Source organism: Phodopus roborovskii, unplaced genomic scaffold (assembly GCF_943737965.1).
Source record: "Phodopus roborovskii unplaced genomic scaffold, PHOROB, whole genome shotgun sequence".
In the NCBI taxonomy this organism is placed as follows: domain Eukaryota; kingdom Metazoa; phylum Chordata; class Mammalia; order Rodentia; family Cricetidae; genus Phodopus; species Phodopus roborovskii.
In genome coordinates, this window is record NW_026126480.1 from 8,228,646 (window position 1) to 8,243,197 (window position 14,552).

General features: G+C 46.3%; 1 protein-coding gene across 1 annotated transcript in view; it reads left to right on the forward strand.

Annotated features, from left to right (window-relative positions):
* The first annotated feature begins 3,693 nt into the window (after positions 1-3,693).
* Positions 3,694-14,552, forward strand: part of Tenm4 (teneurin transmembrane protein 4) — a 701,768-nt gene continuing 690,909 nt past the window's right edge. Inside the window, exon 1 of the mRNA XM_051192264.1 lies at positions 3,694-4,239. The gene's annotated coding sequence lies outside the window, so the exon portion shown is untranslated. The remainder of the gene's footprint in view (positions 4,240-14,552) is intronic.

A 14,552-nucleotide genomic window follows, 5' to 3' on the forward strand; every position in this document is an offset into this window, starting at 1 on the left:
GCAAATATCTTTAATATATACAGCTCCAACCAGCTCTAATAATGCATCTTCCTCTACAAAGTTGCCCCTCCCCTCTCCAGGCCAGCTGATAAGCTCCCCCTGGTTTGTTAAATACCTTGGTATTTCACTCTGGATGAGAAAGCTTAGAAGGCACTTAGCTCTTTAGGGGTGGGGAAGGCACCTTGAAAAGGCATAGAGTGGATGGAGAGGGTGTCCAGCCATGACTGTGTTTTCATTGACAGTTCTTTATTTTTTATTATGAAAATAAGGAACATTTATTATGCGAATTAGAGAACATATAAAAATACAAAAAAAAAAAAAATACCTGTTACTCATAATCCTACCGACCTGAGGCAATCATATGTAATATTTTTTTTCTTTTGTTCCCCAGATATTTTTGCTAGAAGATTTCAAAGTATAATTATCAATTTTGAATTATGTTTTAAATTTTTTTACATCATAACAAAGATATTTTAATGGTATGAAAATCTAGACAAAATATACTTTAAGAGCATATGTACAATATTACAACAAAAGCTGTTCCCTTTTTACTTTTCATACTTGACCTTTTAGATTTTTTTTATCTGTCTCTATCATTATAAATGATATAGGTCTCTAGTAAGCAGTGTTCCAGCCTTCGGTGTAATACATTAGGTACCTCTTTTATGTCATGTGTTTTCTGTGGTCCAACACAGTCACACAGGAGCATGTGCAGCTAGCAAAAGAGTAGGATTATCACATATTTCCCCTCTAAGACATTTAATTCCTTATATACTTGCTCTACCCTGCAATGAGAGTAGTTCCATCTTCCACCAAGATAACAAAACTAGAAAACTGGTTGTGACTTTGGACTTCTAGCCCAATCCCATCTAGTAGTCAGCCACCAAACCTGCTCACTGTGCATCCTCAAGCTTTCAGATCACTCATCTTCTTCATGAAAGCTACCTTACTTTACCTAAAAGACTTGCTTATGTCTATCTTTTGTCTTCCCAAGCTAACCCTATTTCTCTATTTTCCCCTCCTGCTGCTGAATCATCTTGTCTCAAATATACTCAAGAGCATTTCTCATCTGAGCTAAGAACCTTCATTAGCTTTCTCCCTTCCTCAAAAGTCAACTTGGATCTTTGGCTTCCTTCAGACCCCTTCATCATCCAAGTATGTCTACTGCTCTAAACTAGATGCAGTTGTGGCCTACACATTCAGTTATACCTCCTTAAGTGCCTTACACATTTGCTCATGTTCACTACTGTTTCCTGTCTGAGAAAACAGTCCCTTTCCCTTCACATTCTAGCCTGCCTTGAGAAGCTAACCCTGCATTAAGCCTTCCCTTGCCCCCTAAACTAGGATAGACATATTGATCTCAAACTGCACCTTTCAGGCAGACACACTTACACTTGCATCTCTTTTTAAAGGCAACGGTTGGCTTTACTACTTTTTCTTGGGCCTCTACCTATTTCATCTGTCTGTTCATTTAAATGGACAATAGTCTCCCATAAAACCACCCAAACTAGAAATTAACATGGGCATAATATTGTAGAATATTAATTTTAACAATTCCCCCTCTAATGTTCTATCCAGGATCACATGCCACGTTTATTGTCATACTATTAAGCTGTCCCTTTATCTGAAACTACTCTAGAGTCATCTTTCATGATTTTGCTGTTCTTGAATAGCATGCGGCACTTGTGTGGAGTCCTCAGTTTGGAATTGTCTGACATTTCTCAATGATAAGATTGTTTTTTTTTCTTGTAGACATACCACAGAAATGGCATTATGTCATTCATCATGCATCATGTCGGGAGCGCATGATGCCTGTCACTATCCCTATGATGCTGACTTTAACGATTTGGTGAAGGTGGAGTCTGACACAGTTTTCTGGCTTAAAACTGTTATTGTCTCCTTTGAAATGATTTGAATCTTGTGAGGAGTGGGGAGATACTCTGAGACTATGTGAATATCTTGTTTCTCATTAATACCCACTGCCTCCAACATCAGGGTCTGTTTTCTTACAGCTTGAAGAAGGTGCATAGTCTGAAGGTAATTTCCAAAGTTTTCCCTTTCAAACATCCATTATTATCCCATCACAAACCTCTTGTTTTAATAAGGTCTTTAAGTGCCACTGAAGAAATGGCACTTGCTCAGAGCATGTGTGTCTTTTTTTTTTCTCATTGTGTATTTAAGAGATATGTCTAGGACACCGAAGTTTAGAAAGTAGAGATGGTTGGCTTAATACCTAAGCAGCCAGAGCCCATCATACACCTGCCACAGATTAGATGGTCAACAGGTACTTGTTGAAGGATGTAATGTGACTGCCATTCATGATGGTAGTCAACATTTGATGTCTACAGTGGGGACATGGAGCCTCCCAAAGGCTTGACATTTTAGTTAGTCTCAAAGGCTTTGTCACTGGTCAGTGTTCACTCATCATTTGGATTTTAAAAATAGATTGGACAGACTATAAAGCGATCTGCCCACACCATCCCTATTCTTGCCTTTCTGTATGCTAAAGTGGGAATATACTAAGGGGCACCCAACACCCCAAGTTTATAAACCAGGATAGTTTTGTAATCAGCACAGGGTCTCTAGAATGCATAGTAGCAGGTTTGTTTGTTTGTTTGTAAGAGCCTAACCTTCATTTCACATTACTATGAATTCAGCACCATAACCTCTCCTTCTCTAAGCACTTTATAGACAGGTAGCAGAAGATGGAAGAGGTGAAGGATGTTGAGTACTTTGTATGCACCCCAGTGCTTTCTGTTCTTTTTAGTAAGGTGGCTATACCCTGTTTCACAGATGAGAAAACTGAGGCTGGGAGAGAGGAAATACTCCCAAGTCAAGTCCTACAATAGCCAGCATAAAGCAGACTCCTGGTGGGAATTCCTTTATTCTCTCTCCCGAAAGCCTCTGTGAGTTCAGGCTGTCTCTCCATCACAGACAAATGTCCTTGCCTGGGTAATATGCTGGCAATTATGATCCAGATTCATGAGGGACAGAAATTTCTTGGACTATTGTCACTGATACCCACCCCACCTCCCCGTCATGATTGCTATCACGACTCAGTAGCTGTTACCATGGTTTTGCAGAAGTTGTCCGAGGAAGGAAGGCCTTTCTTTAAGGTATCTTGCATGCTCAAAGAAGGAACCATTAATTACCTCTGGCCAAGGAGCAGCAGGAGCTGGGGAAAACTGGCAAAGGCAACAGGGAAGTGGAAAAGCATTTCAGGGAGTTAGGCAAGGAGGGGGCCAAGACTAGCAGAGAGGTGTGAGGAGAGAGAGAGGAGCTGAGCAACACAACATACTAATAAACAACTCTAAAGGGAAGAAACAAGAACAAAAGACAAGAGGGAAGGAAGTAGAGAAAAGTAGGGACAGGGAAGGAGAAAGTTTTCGAAAGACTGCGGGGAAGCCAGAAGGGAGGAGGGTCAAAGAGAAATCCGAGAAAAATACTCAACTAAGAACTTGGAGAAATCCAGGAAGAAAATTAGATGAGGAGATGGAGAAAGCAGCTCAGAGAAAGGGAAGAAGGAGATAAAGGAAGACATGCACACAACAGAGGCTTGTGAGCCGAGAGGAGGGCGAGTGGACACAGGAGGAGGGGCTCATCACCTGTGTGGCGCCCCCAGGCGCCGTGGTGCAGCCCTGCTCCAAGAGCCGCTGGCCGGGGCTCCTAGGATTGGCTCCCGCCTCCCATTCATGTAACCTGCGTGTGTGTGTGTGTGTGTGTGTGTGTGTGTGTGTGTGTGTGTGTGTGTGTGTGTGTGTGTGTGTGTCCGCGCGCGCGTGTGCGCGTGTGAGTGTGTCTCGCTCGCTAGCTCGCCCTGTGTGTAAGAGAGCGAGGGTGGGGGACCGAAGCAGGCAGGCGAGCAGGCAGGGAGGGGAAGAAGAGGAGGGAAGCTATTAAACATACACACTCACACACACCCTCGCGCTCACCCCCGCCCCAACCCCCAGAATCCTCGGGATTGCAGCTGTTTCATGTGGGGCAGCAGTGCTGGCAGGGAAGCCGGCCGGGAGCGGCCGGGAGCCGGAGCCCGGCGAGTGCGCGCGGCTGGAGGCTCGCTAGGGCTCCGCTCCCCGCGGGAGCTATTGTTGGTCTCGTCGGAGCTGAGCGCTGAACCGGGACCTGCTCCTTCTAGGGCGCTTCTATCCGGCTCGTGAAGCGGTGGAGCCAGCAGCGCAGTGCCTTGCCTCCCCGCCGTCCTCGTCCCCGCTTCCCCGGCGGTGGCAGCCTGCAGCCACGGTAAGGCGGCATGATCAGCTCTACCGAAAAAGCGCCTTGGGGACCGCGGCGGCGGCTCGCCAGCTCCGTCGCCCTTCTCTGGGCTCGCAGGTCCGGGCAGCTCAAGCAGCTCGCTGAGGGCTCCGGGAGATGCTAGTCTGCGCCCTTGCTCCGCATCGGGGAGGGAGGGAGGAAGAGGAGAGCCGGGCGTCTAGGTTGCCGGCAAGGCAAGGAGCTTGGAGCCCAGAGCCTCGGCCACCGCAGCCCCGGGAGTCCGCCACGGAGTGGAGCCTGGGAGCGACAATTGCGGGAGAGTGGAGAGGTGGAAGCCAGCCCTAGACTCTGGACCGCGGGTAGGATCGGTCCAGGTTGGTCTGCTGCACCCGGCTCCCTTTCCCTGCCACAGCCCAGTAGCCCGCAGCCCCTCTGCAGACTCTTCCGCCCCAGATTCCCGGAGGGCGCTGGAGGAGCCCACGAGGCGGCGCCGGGCTCCCGTGCTGCAGCCTGCCCTGCGGGGTGAGAGCCAGTTGCAGTGGCCCCCGAATGCGTTGCAGTTGGTGCCGGGAACCCGGGGACGCTACTCCCAAGCCACACGCCCTCTGCAACCCCACTGGTTCCCGCCTATGCTCGTCGTCCGCGTTGTTTCTCGTTCGAGTTGAGGCTGCAGGCGCTGGATGGACTCTCTGGGGGTCCACGGGTGTGAGTGTGTGACTACTTGCACCCCCAGCTTCTGGAAATGTGCTGTGTATTGAAATGTAATCTCTGAGCTCTTAGTCATTTTCCTAGTGATTTTAAAATGCATTCTTTACATTGGAGGAGCGGACAGAAGGTGGTGGCTCCTCCGAGTGTGTGTGTGTGTGTGTGTGTGTGTGTGTGTGTGTGTGTGTGTGGCCCCACATGTAACCCAAGAATATCCCACTAACTACTTGGGGGGAAGGGTGAAGAATGGCTTGAATGGTCAGTGCTTCTTGCCGGGTCCGTAGGTGGATTTCTCTAGCCACTGCCCTCCTCTTCTCTGCCCTGCCCCCGCCTAGGCCAGGTTGGAAAGTACTGGAAATTCAATTGTGTAGCCTCTAACTTTGGAAATTGCCACCCCTTTCAGTGGATACGTTAAAATGGTTTCTGAACTCGGGTTCTGTGTGGATGAGAGCTTTGCTCAGGTTAGATGTAGAACCCCTCCTCAGACTTGCACCAGTCCCCCACTCCGTGGCCACCCCCTTCCCCATCCCTAGAGAGAAGGTTTGTACACATGCAGTTAACAGTAAGCCACCAAGGCAGCTAAGGGACACAGGGAGTTAGCCCGGGTTTGCAAGGATTTGAGCGCACTGTTGGCGTTTCATTAGCCCTGGAGATTTCCCTGCTGCTTTGTAGAAGGCGCCGGTGGGGCACGCTCGCGATCCCCAGCGCCGGGGCCAGAGGGTGCCCATGTGCTGAGCTGTGAGGCCGAGCACAGAGGATATCTGCCGAACAGTATCGCGGACAATTATATAAGCGGTCTCGGTGATTACCCAGAACTGTATTGCGAGCACTGGGTTCTTGCTGAAAGTTTTCCTGCTTGGGGACTGTAAGTACCTGGGAGGGAAATCCACTTCGATTGTGGAGATTTGGATATCTTGTATCGAGGCACCCAGTTCTGAAATGGATGCTAAAGCTCTGCCCCCAAGGAACGGGTTACTGAAGCAGGGACTGAGTGGGTGGAGATCCAAGATTAATCCGTGAAGAGGAGCGGGTCAGAACTCGGGTTTCTTTGAGTCGTTGGAGCTTTGTGACTTGGGGAGGGGGTGTTGGAAGGCCTTCCAGGGAGCTTAGTTTTAGGAAAATCGGTGTTCTAGGGAACCCCAAGACTGCCCCTCTCGGCGCCTCTCCCTTCACTTGTTTAGAAACCTGCGCCCCCGTCCCTTTTAGAAATGCCCAGGTGCCCCAGGCATCCAGGCCCAGGTTGGGGTGTTGGTGGTTAGGAAGTAGACTATTTGCCTCTGGGGTGGTAAGCAACGATTTATTACCTAATGCGGATGCGATGGGGATGGGTATGTGATGTGGCTCTGTCCCCTAGCCTCCCTCCTGGACGAAAAACTGTTTCTACGGCGCTCACCTGCCCCCACCCCCTATCTCGCAGCCTCCTTTCGCTGCCGCAGCCTGTCGCACGTTGATGGGCCTTGATACAGAACCACAGTAGTAGAGTGTTTTCAAATCTTGGTTTTCGCCTGTAGAGGGAAAAGCTATCCCAGCCCTGGCAGAACCCTGCGGAACGCTAAGTCTGGGACTTGGTAGCCCTGAACTCCCTCCCCCAGTCAGGAGATTGCGTGCATGGGTGGGAAGGGTTTGTTTTTGCCACATTCCAGCGTCCTGAAACTCCGCATCCCCCCCCACCCCACCCCCGCCTGAAATCCCGGGTCTGTCTGAGTGCGTTCAGCGCTGTAAAAGAAATCCTCCCTCGCGCAGACCTGTGGGGCTGTTCGGATTTCCTGCATCTGCCATGATCCTTAACAATGCGATTGCAAAGCCAACGCTGGGCTGGGAAAAATCCCCAGGTGCGGGACGGCGGCGTCCTGACCTTGCTGAAGGCGCCTTTGCCTGGGATGCTTTAGCGGCTGTGGATCAGTCGCTGGGGCTGGGGAAGGAAGAAGGCACCCCGGAGGCGACCCGGGCTCGCTCCCAGGGCATGGCGGGAGTTGTTTCGCAGCCCGGTGGCTTGGGGGGTGGGGATGGGTTCGGCGACAACCTGTTTCTCAGTTCTAGGGGCCCAACACTTAGCTCCCCAGCCCTGCATCTGGCCCCACGTGATTCGCTTCTCCACTCGCCCCTAGAAGCCTCCGGGAAGGGTTTTCCAGGGTTGGCTGCAGCCCCCTTCAGCTTTCTGCCACCCTGGGCTAGGCGCCCTAGGCTTTGAGCTTTTTAGTGGCCTGATCTGTGGTCGGCGTTGGCGGGGCTGCAGAGTGGGCGGGGCCTGGTCCCAGAAACCCCAGCTGTGACAGCCAAGTTCCTACCAGGAGCCGGACCCAGATAAGATCTCCGGCATGCATCCCTTCCTTCCACTATCTGATCACTTTTAAGACCCTGTGTGCACCTCATGCGACCTGCAGTACTTTGCAGGTTTCCCTGCATGCTAAAGTTGCAGGGACTGTTTTCACAGGTGGTGGCAGTGAGAACAAGTTCTCTCTCTCTCTCTCTCTCTCTCTCTCTCTCTCTCTCTCTCTCTCTCTCTCTCTCTCTCTCGTGTGTGTGTGTGTGTGTGTGTGTGTGTGTGTGTGTGTGTGTGTGAGAGAGAGTGTGTGTTTTGGAGAGGAGTGCAGAGGTTTAGGCCTGAAAGCAGGATTTCCCTATTTCTAAGCACTGTAAGACTAATGTAGAAGAATCTGTTTTCTTTGGTGAGGGTGACAAAAACAAAACAAAACAAAAAAACCAAACCCTTTCTCCGAGTGGGACTGAGTCAGTCTGTGCTGGACCTCTGCTCCCAATAATTAATTGTCAGCAGTAGGCCCTTGTGGATGTTTAGAGTGGTATATGTCTCTGTACATTTTTTTAGCGGCTTTTCCTCCTGGTACGGGTATTGAAGTGAGTGGGGGCAGAAAGCAGAGTAGCTTGTGAAATTACCGTGTTCTTGGGTGGAAGTGTCAGGGACAGAGAGATTCCATTCTCTAGAGATTGCTCCAGTTCTTGGGTTGCCAGTCCTGCTTTTAATCAAGGCATCTTTGGGTGGAAGTAGGCTTTGGGCATTAGGCCATGAAACCACCCTGGAAGGAAGGAGTCAGTCCTTGCCCCAGGGTGGGGGGGGGGGTCACAACCACTGCTCCATTTAAGGTGGAACCCGAGAGTACAGTAAATGGAATGAACTGGAATGCTAAGTAGTGAGCAGATGTTCCAGCAGAAGGGTGGATACTGGGTTAGAGGACTCTCTTCCAATGGAATTTATTTATTTATTTTAGTATAATCCCTTCAGCCTCTTGTTATTTTGTGGGAGGATATTGATGGGGATTCCACTGCTTAGGGATTGTGGCCCTGTGTCCTTAGGTAGGTTATTTTGGGAAGTTCACCCCCCCCCCCCCCCCCGCAAAATGTTATGATGCCAGCTACCTTATGATGCTGTAAGTAAGCACTAATGCCCGACAAACCTCTGATAAACTTCACAGATGATCCTTTTCAACTTTCTCCAGTGTTGTACATTTGTTGGGTGAGGTTAGTCAGGGAAATCAACAGTGCTCAAAGAACCAGCAACATCGCATCCAAAGTCTATTTAAAACCAGCTTCAAGTGCTTGAAACAAAAATATCTTCTCTTTTCTTAGGAAAGTCATTTCCAGCTTTGTTAGAATTTGTGCTTCATTGGGTCCCTTTTCTCTGACAGAATTACATCCTTGTGCAGATTGGCATATTATATAACCTGACATTTTCAGACCAGAAGTTACAACTCTGGGAAAAGAGGTGATTAGGAATTTAAGGGAAATACTGTTGGACAACACCAATAAGGAACTCAGTTTAAGATGCCAATTTCCACCCTTTAACTGTGATGGAGGCTGAAGGAAAATGAGATTAATTAGGCACAGTCATGCAAATGCTTGCCTTAGTCCTTAGCTGCCTGTCCTATACTGACAGATAGCTGCTCTGGTCAGGCCCTGGCTTTTGGATTCTCCAGTCCCAGGGCATTCTCCCACATACTCTAAACAGTAAGACAAAGGAACAATAGGATTTGAATCACCCCCTTGCAGGTTTGCTTCTAAAAGCCTGGTAGGGCAAACTGAAGTCAACTTTACATAGAAGGGGCCAATTTTTACCTGCCTTCTTACATGGTCTATCACACAAGTTTATTGTAACTGAAAGCCAGATCACTCCATCTTTGCTTTGCTCTGGCAGACAGCTGTAGGAGCCACTTTGAGAGTAACATGCCCCAGATCCCAGGCAGCTAAGTAACATGGATTCCCAAACCTTGTAACTTTATGTAGGAAAGTAATGAAACTTATAAATACTAATGTGTATACATGTATATACATGTGCTCATTCACATATATGGTGTGCTCTGTAGGAGTTATATATTTATTACTTTGTTGCCATTTTTTTTCTCTATTGTTTTTGCTCAGATTTCTTAGGTAAAATGTTGTCATTGAAGCAATTCAGACAAAAACAAAATCAAAATAAGTTTATTTGCTGTTGGGGTTGTGTCTTGAGACTATGAGTACAGAAAAAGTGAGATCACATTTATAATTTTTTAAAAAAAATACTTTTTTTGAATGCTAATTTTTACTTAGTGATAAAGCATGCAGATGTATCCTGTTGTAAATCCCCTGCACATGCATGCACACCCACCCTCATCCCCCCCCACACACACACTCAAGGCAACAGTTTCAATGGCAATATAGAGCCCAGATGTTTTAATATGAAATACTTTTACTTAGCCAGTTCTCACTTTTTGATTTCTTGTTTGCTTTTATTGTAACACAACCACAATAGACAGCTTTATAAATTCCACAGAATTTACGCATTTCCTTAAGACAGTTTCCTAGAAAGTAGGACTGCAGAGTCAAAGGCATGTGCTGTACCAAAGCTCTGTCACACATGAGAAGCAGGAAGGTAAACTGTGTTGTCTACATCTTTTCTAGCCAGAATCTGGCTGTTTACTTTCCAGTCCCCTCTAAGCCTGGAAACTGAGGTGGTAGAGGAAGGCAGAGGGTGACATGCAAACCTCACATAGGGGATTTGCATAACTTTGAGATGTTCTGCTGCTGAACTGATAGTCAAATTCTTTTTTTTTTTTTTTTTTCTTCCAAGTACATTTTTCTTCCCTGACTGTCTTGGAATCATCACTTTCTCTGGTGCTCCAGCCAGCAGTGGAGTTGAAATATGTAAATATGTTCCTTAGCCTTGTAGGTGGGGTTGGCTCCATGATAAATGACAAACAGTTCCCTAGAGAAGTGAGCATATCTTCTAGCACTTGCAAAGAGGATAGATCCACGCTTTCCACTTCTTCCCTTTCCTTGGTTCAAAGGCCTTCGATTGACCTAGGAGGTCCCCACAAGAGACAATGGAGAGAGAGAGAGAGAGAGAGAGAGAGAGAGAGAGAGAGAGAGAGAGAGAGAAAGAAAGACTCTCTCAAAGAAGCATGGTTGTCCCTCCTGCATGTAACATTGCACTGCAAATCAACTCCTTGTTCTCTTTACTATCCCAGGGCAATAAAATAAATCAGCTGATATTTCAAAAGCAAAATTAGTTGGGTATCTTGTCCTCTCAGTACACTTCAATCAGAGGGTACATTTGTCAGCCTTGGTCCTCCCTGTGTTGCTTTTCTGTGACCCAGAAAAGATTTTATTCCCTGTGGCTAGATGACTTGTTGCCTGACAAAGAACTCTGTGGAACTGGTAAGGGAAACCTCCCTTTTCCAAGGTGTCCCCATCCTCAGCACCCTCAACATGAGGAATCAGGAATTCCCTTAGATCCGGTAAAAAATGTCACCCCAGGGTAGTTGGATAATGGCTTGTCACTATACACTGAGTGGCTCTGTTGGTCACTGCCTCTGACTTCAGACAAGGTTTAGATGCTGCCTTTGATACCCAGGCACTCTGGTTTCATCAGGGAAAAGGAGAGAACGTTTTTTGTCATTTGTCTTGTCTGAACATCAAATCCGGGCTTGTCTTTTGCTTGGAGAACAGGTAGAAACAGGCAGGTGAAGCAGTTCACAGAGCAGTGGCCACTGCCCACTTCTTTTCCCCATTTGACCTGTGCTGGCTCTGTGGCATGGGACCTGGAGCATCAAAGGGTACCAAATGCAATCAGTCAACCATTAGCATCTTCAGTATCAGGCTCCAAAAAATGAGTTTTAACTGGGTCTGTAATCCTAGCACTTGGAGGCCAGGGGTTCCAGAATGGCCTGAGCTACCTAGTGGGTTTAAAGCTAGCCTGAGCTACATAGAGAGTCTCTGTCTCAAAACAACAAACAAATGAACAATTTTTCTCCCTGAAAAGTCTCCTTATTTGCTGTGAAATGAATGTTGGTGTTTTGAAAGTTTGGTCTTCATACCCTTTGAAAGTCAAACAATAGGGTAAGAGCTTTGCATATACCTCACCAATTCCTAGAGCCAGTTTTCCTCACTCTGAAATCGCCCTGGGCATTGGGAACCAGTGTTGTTCAGAGTTGAGCACGTGTGTACACCTAAAAGAGAATCCCATTAAGAGGCATACTCTGGTTCAGTGGGCTGGAGGACTCAAGTACTTGTGCTTTTAATCAGTCTGCTGCTGGATGCCAGGCTTTGTATCCAAAGGAGATCATTTCCAAGAACCTTCTTCTCTGGTCTTCTTTTAGAATATGACAGTAGTGACCCTCAGACACCAAGAGGTTCCAGCTGTCCTAGATTTGAGGGCTTGCATTATAAAGAGAGCATCTGTCTTTCCTTATGGATCCTGAACCCTGGCATCCTCATTTCCACAAACACAGCTAGACAGGCCTCTTGCCCTAAGTTGTGAAAGAGTGAAAGAAAAGGGACAAGAATCAAGGGAACACCTTTCAAGCATGCTTGGACTCCATCCCAGATAAGGTTGTTTGGTAAGAAGGCACAGTTTGCCTAAGGTCACATGTCTGGAACTGACATTTGAGAGTAGACCTCTCTAGCCATCACCTCCTCTGTTCTATAGAATGGCAATGATAAAACTTTCTAGAATGCTACATCATCAAAATTTAGCACTTAATAAAGTGGTTGGTTTTAGAAGAGTTTCTCCTTTTGTTTGTATGTTTGTTTGTTTGTGTTTTCTGGGCCTACTTTGGGAGTAGATCAAGGCATTTACAAATGTGTATCACTATCCTGTAAGCAATTAAGGTGCTTAAGAGCATAAAAGCAATTTGTTCAAGTTGGTTAAATATCCACCCTCCCCAATCTTGTTCATATTATTAATTTACTCATCAAACTTGTAATAGCTACTCCACAGTGAAGGTCCATTTTCAGTATCTGCTTATTGGCAGAACCTTCCCAATGAGAGGGGTTTGTTTTGAAAAGGTCCTCAGTGAAAGGATCCAGTTCAGGATGAATCAGAGAAACCAGCATTTTACTAAATAAACCCAGCCCTTCACTGGCCTCTGGATGAGAACTGGTTGTTTAAACATTTTATTAAGGTGCAATTATTCTGAGAACCAGTTAGTAATGCAGCTCTTTGCAAACATTAATTAGCTGACCCCACATGACTGATAAGTAGCATTAGCCTCCATTTGAGAGAATAAATGGACACACAGAGTTGAAGGGGTAATAGGCCAACTCTTGTCCTGATAGAAATACTGTAGTGGCAGGTGGAGTTAGGAGACAACATGAGTTCTTCACTCAATAGTATGTATAACAGTGCAATAGATAACATTGAGCTACACAATCTCACTCAGTAGTCACTAGTCATGATTGAAGTTAAATTTAACTGAGATGCAACAAAACTAAGATTCCCATTTCTTTGACTGCACAAGCCATTTTCAAGGGTTCCAAGAGCCACCTGTGGACAGTGGCTATCATAATAGAAGTTATAGAATACTTCCAGACTTGTGGAAAGTTCACAGAGGTAACACCAAGTTAGATGATGAGGATAATCAAAAAATAAGACAAAAGTCCTTGCCACTCATGGAACTCAAATATAAAACCATCCCAAACTGGCTCTCATATGACAAATACTGAGTAGTTCAAGCTGTGACACAGCACTTCTGAGTGGACATTAGGGAACCAGCTCTTGACACCAAATGATGAAATCAAATCCTGGCAATGCACACACTCCTTGTAAGATTAGCACCCTGTGCCTCTTTGAAGGCTCATGCTATTATTTACCACTTTTCTTATTAGCTAAGAGTATTTTAAAGAAAATGCTGGCACCTCAAGAGGATGATGGGGGGCAGGTAACTCTCCTTCCTTGCTGGTGGGAATGCAAATGAATGTACCCTTTTTTAGGAAAGTAATTGGACAGTAACTGTCAGTAGTCTCAGAAACACTTACTCCCTTTAGTCCAGTATTACAATTCTAGGAACCCAGCCAAAGAAGACATTCAGAGATAGGCAGAGAGTTTTCAGAGTAGCAATGTTCCCTGCACTGTTGCTTATTAGTTGAGCAAAGAGTAGGGAATGGGCTTGACAAAGTGCCATGTAGTTAGATGGTGAGATACTGTACAAAGTTTAAAAGTAGTTTAGGTTGGGCTTTTCTTTTCTTTCCTTCCTTCCTTCCTTCTTCCTTCCGTTCTCTCTCTCTCTCTCTCTCTCTCTCTCTCTATCTATCTATCTATCTATCTATATATATATATTCACTTAGGATTAAGTAGTTCAGGCTAGTGTTAATCTTGCAGTCCTCTTGCCGTAGCCTCCCAGGTGCTAGGATTACAGGTGTACACCCCAATACCCAGTGAGGTTAGTATTTTTCAACCATATTTAAGTATTAGTAAAAGTATAAACTTATTAAAATGAAAATAAAAGCATTGAGCATATTCCCCCTAACTCTAGTGAGTGTGTGGCTGAAGTGCCTAAGCATAATTGATGACATTTTTCTGTGTCACGAATCAAGTTTTCAAAGGCAGCACTCAATATAGAGCATGAGGATGATCCTGTAATACCAGGACTCGAAGGCTGAGGGTCATATGTTTGAGGCCACTCTGTGCCACATAGTGAGGTCTGTCTCAAAAACAAAACAAAAGAAACAAACAAAAACCAAAGAAACCCCCACTACATACCAACTACTGTATTATTGAATTCCTATTTATACATGTATATATTTTTTACTTTTCTTTTTTGTTTGTATGCGTGTGTATGCTTATGGAGACCAGAGGTTGGCAGTGGGTATCTTCCTCAGCTATTCTCCACCTTATTTTTTGGGACATGGTCTTCCATGGGACTTTGAAGACACCAATCTAGCTAGAATGCCTGGGGAACAAACTCCAGGGATCCTCATGCCTCCACCTCCAAAATGCTGGGTTATTGCCTGGAACCTGGGTGCCATTTATGCATGAAGCTGGTGTCGCATTTGCCTGCTGTCTCAGAGCTGGGGAGAACAGAACCCTGAAGTTCACTGGCCAGTCAGTCTAGCCAACTTTGGCAAGCTTCAGGTTCAGAGAAGGAGAAAAAAAAGATAGATAGGAATGAAGAAGGGAGGGAGGAAGGAAGAGAGGGAGGGAGGGAAAGGAGGATGGAGGAAGCAGGACACTGAGGTAACTTAGATGAACAGGGTAGGCTAATGAGAAGAACATTCGTTTTGCAGACTGTATTCGGGGAAAGAACTGGCATTCAGACCCTTAGCCACCACTGTCCTGGCATGGAAACCTCAGGTAAACATTCTGTGCCTCACCATCCTCATCTATTAATAATAGAGAATGAAGTAAATCAACCCCACATCTCATG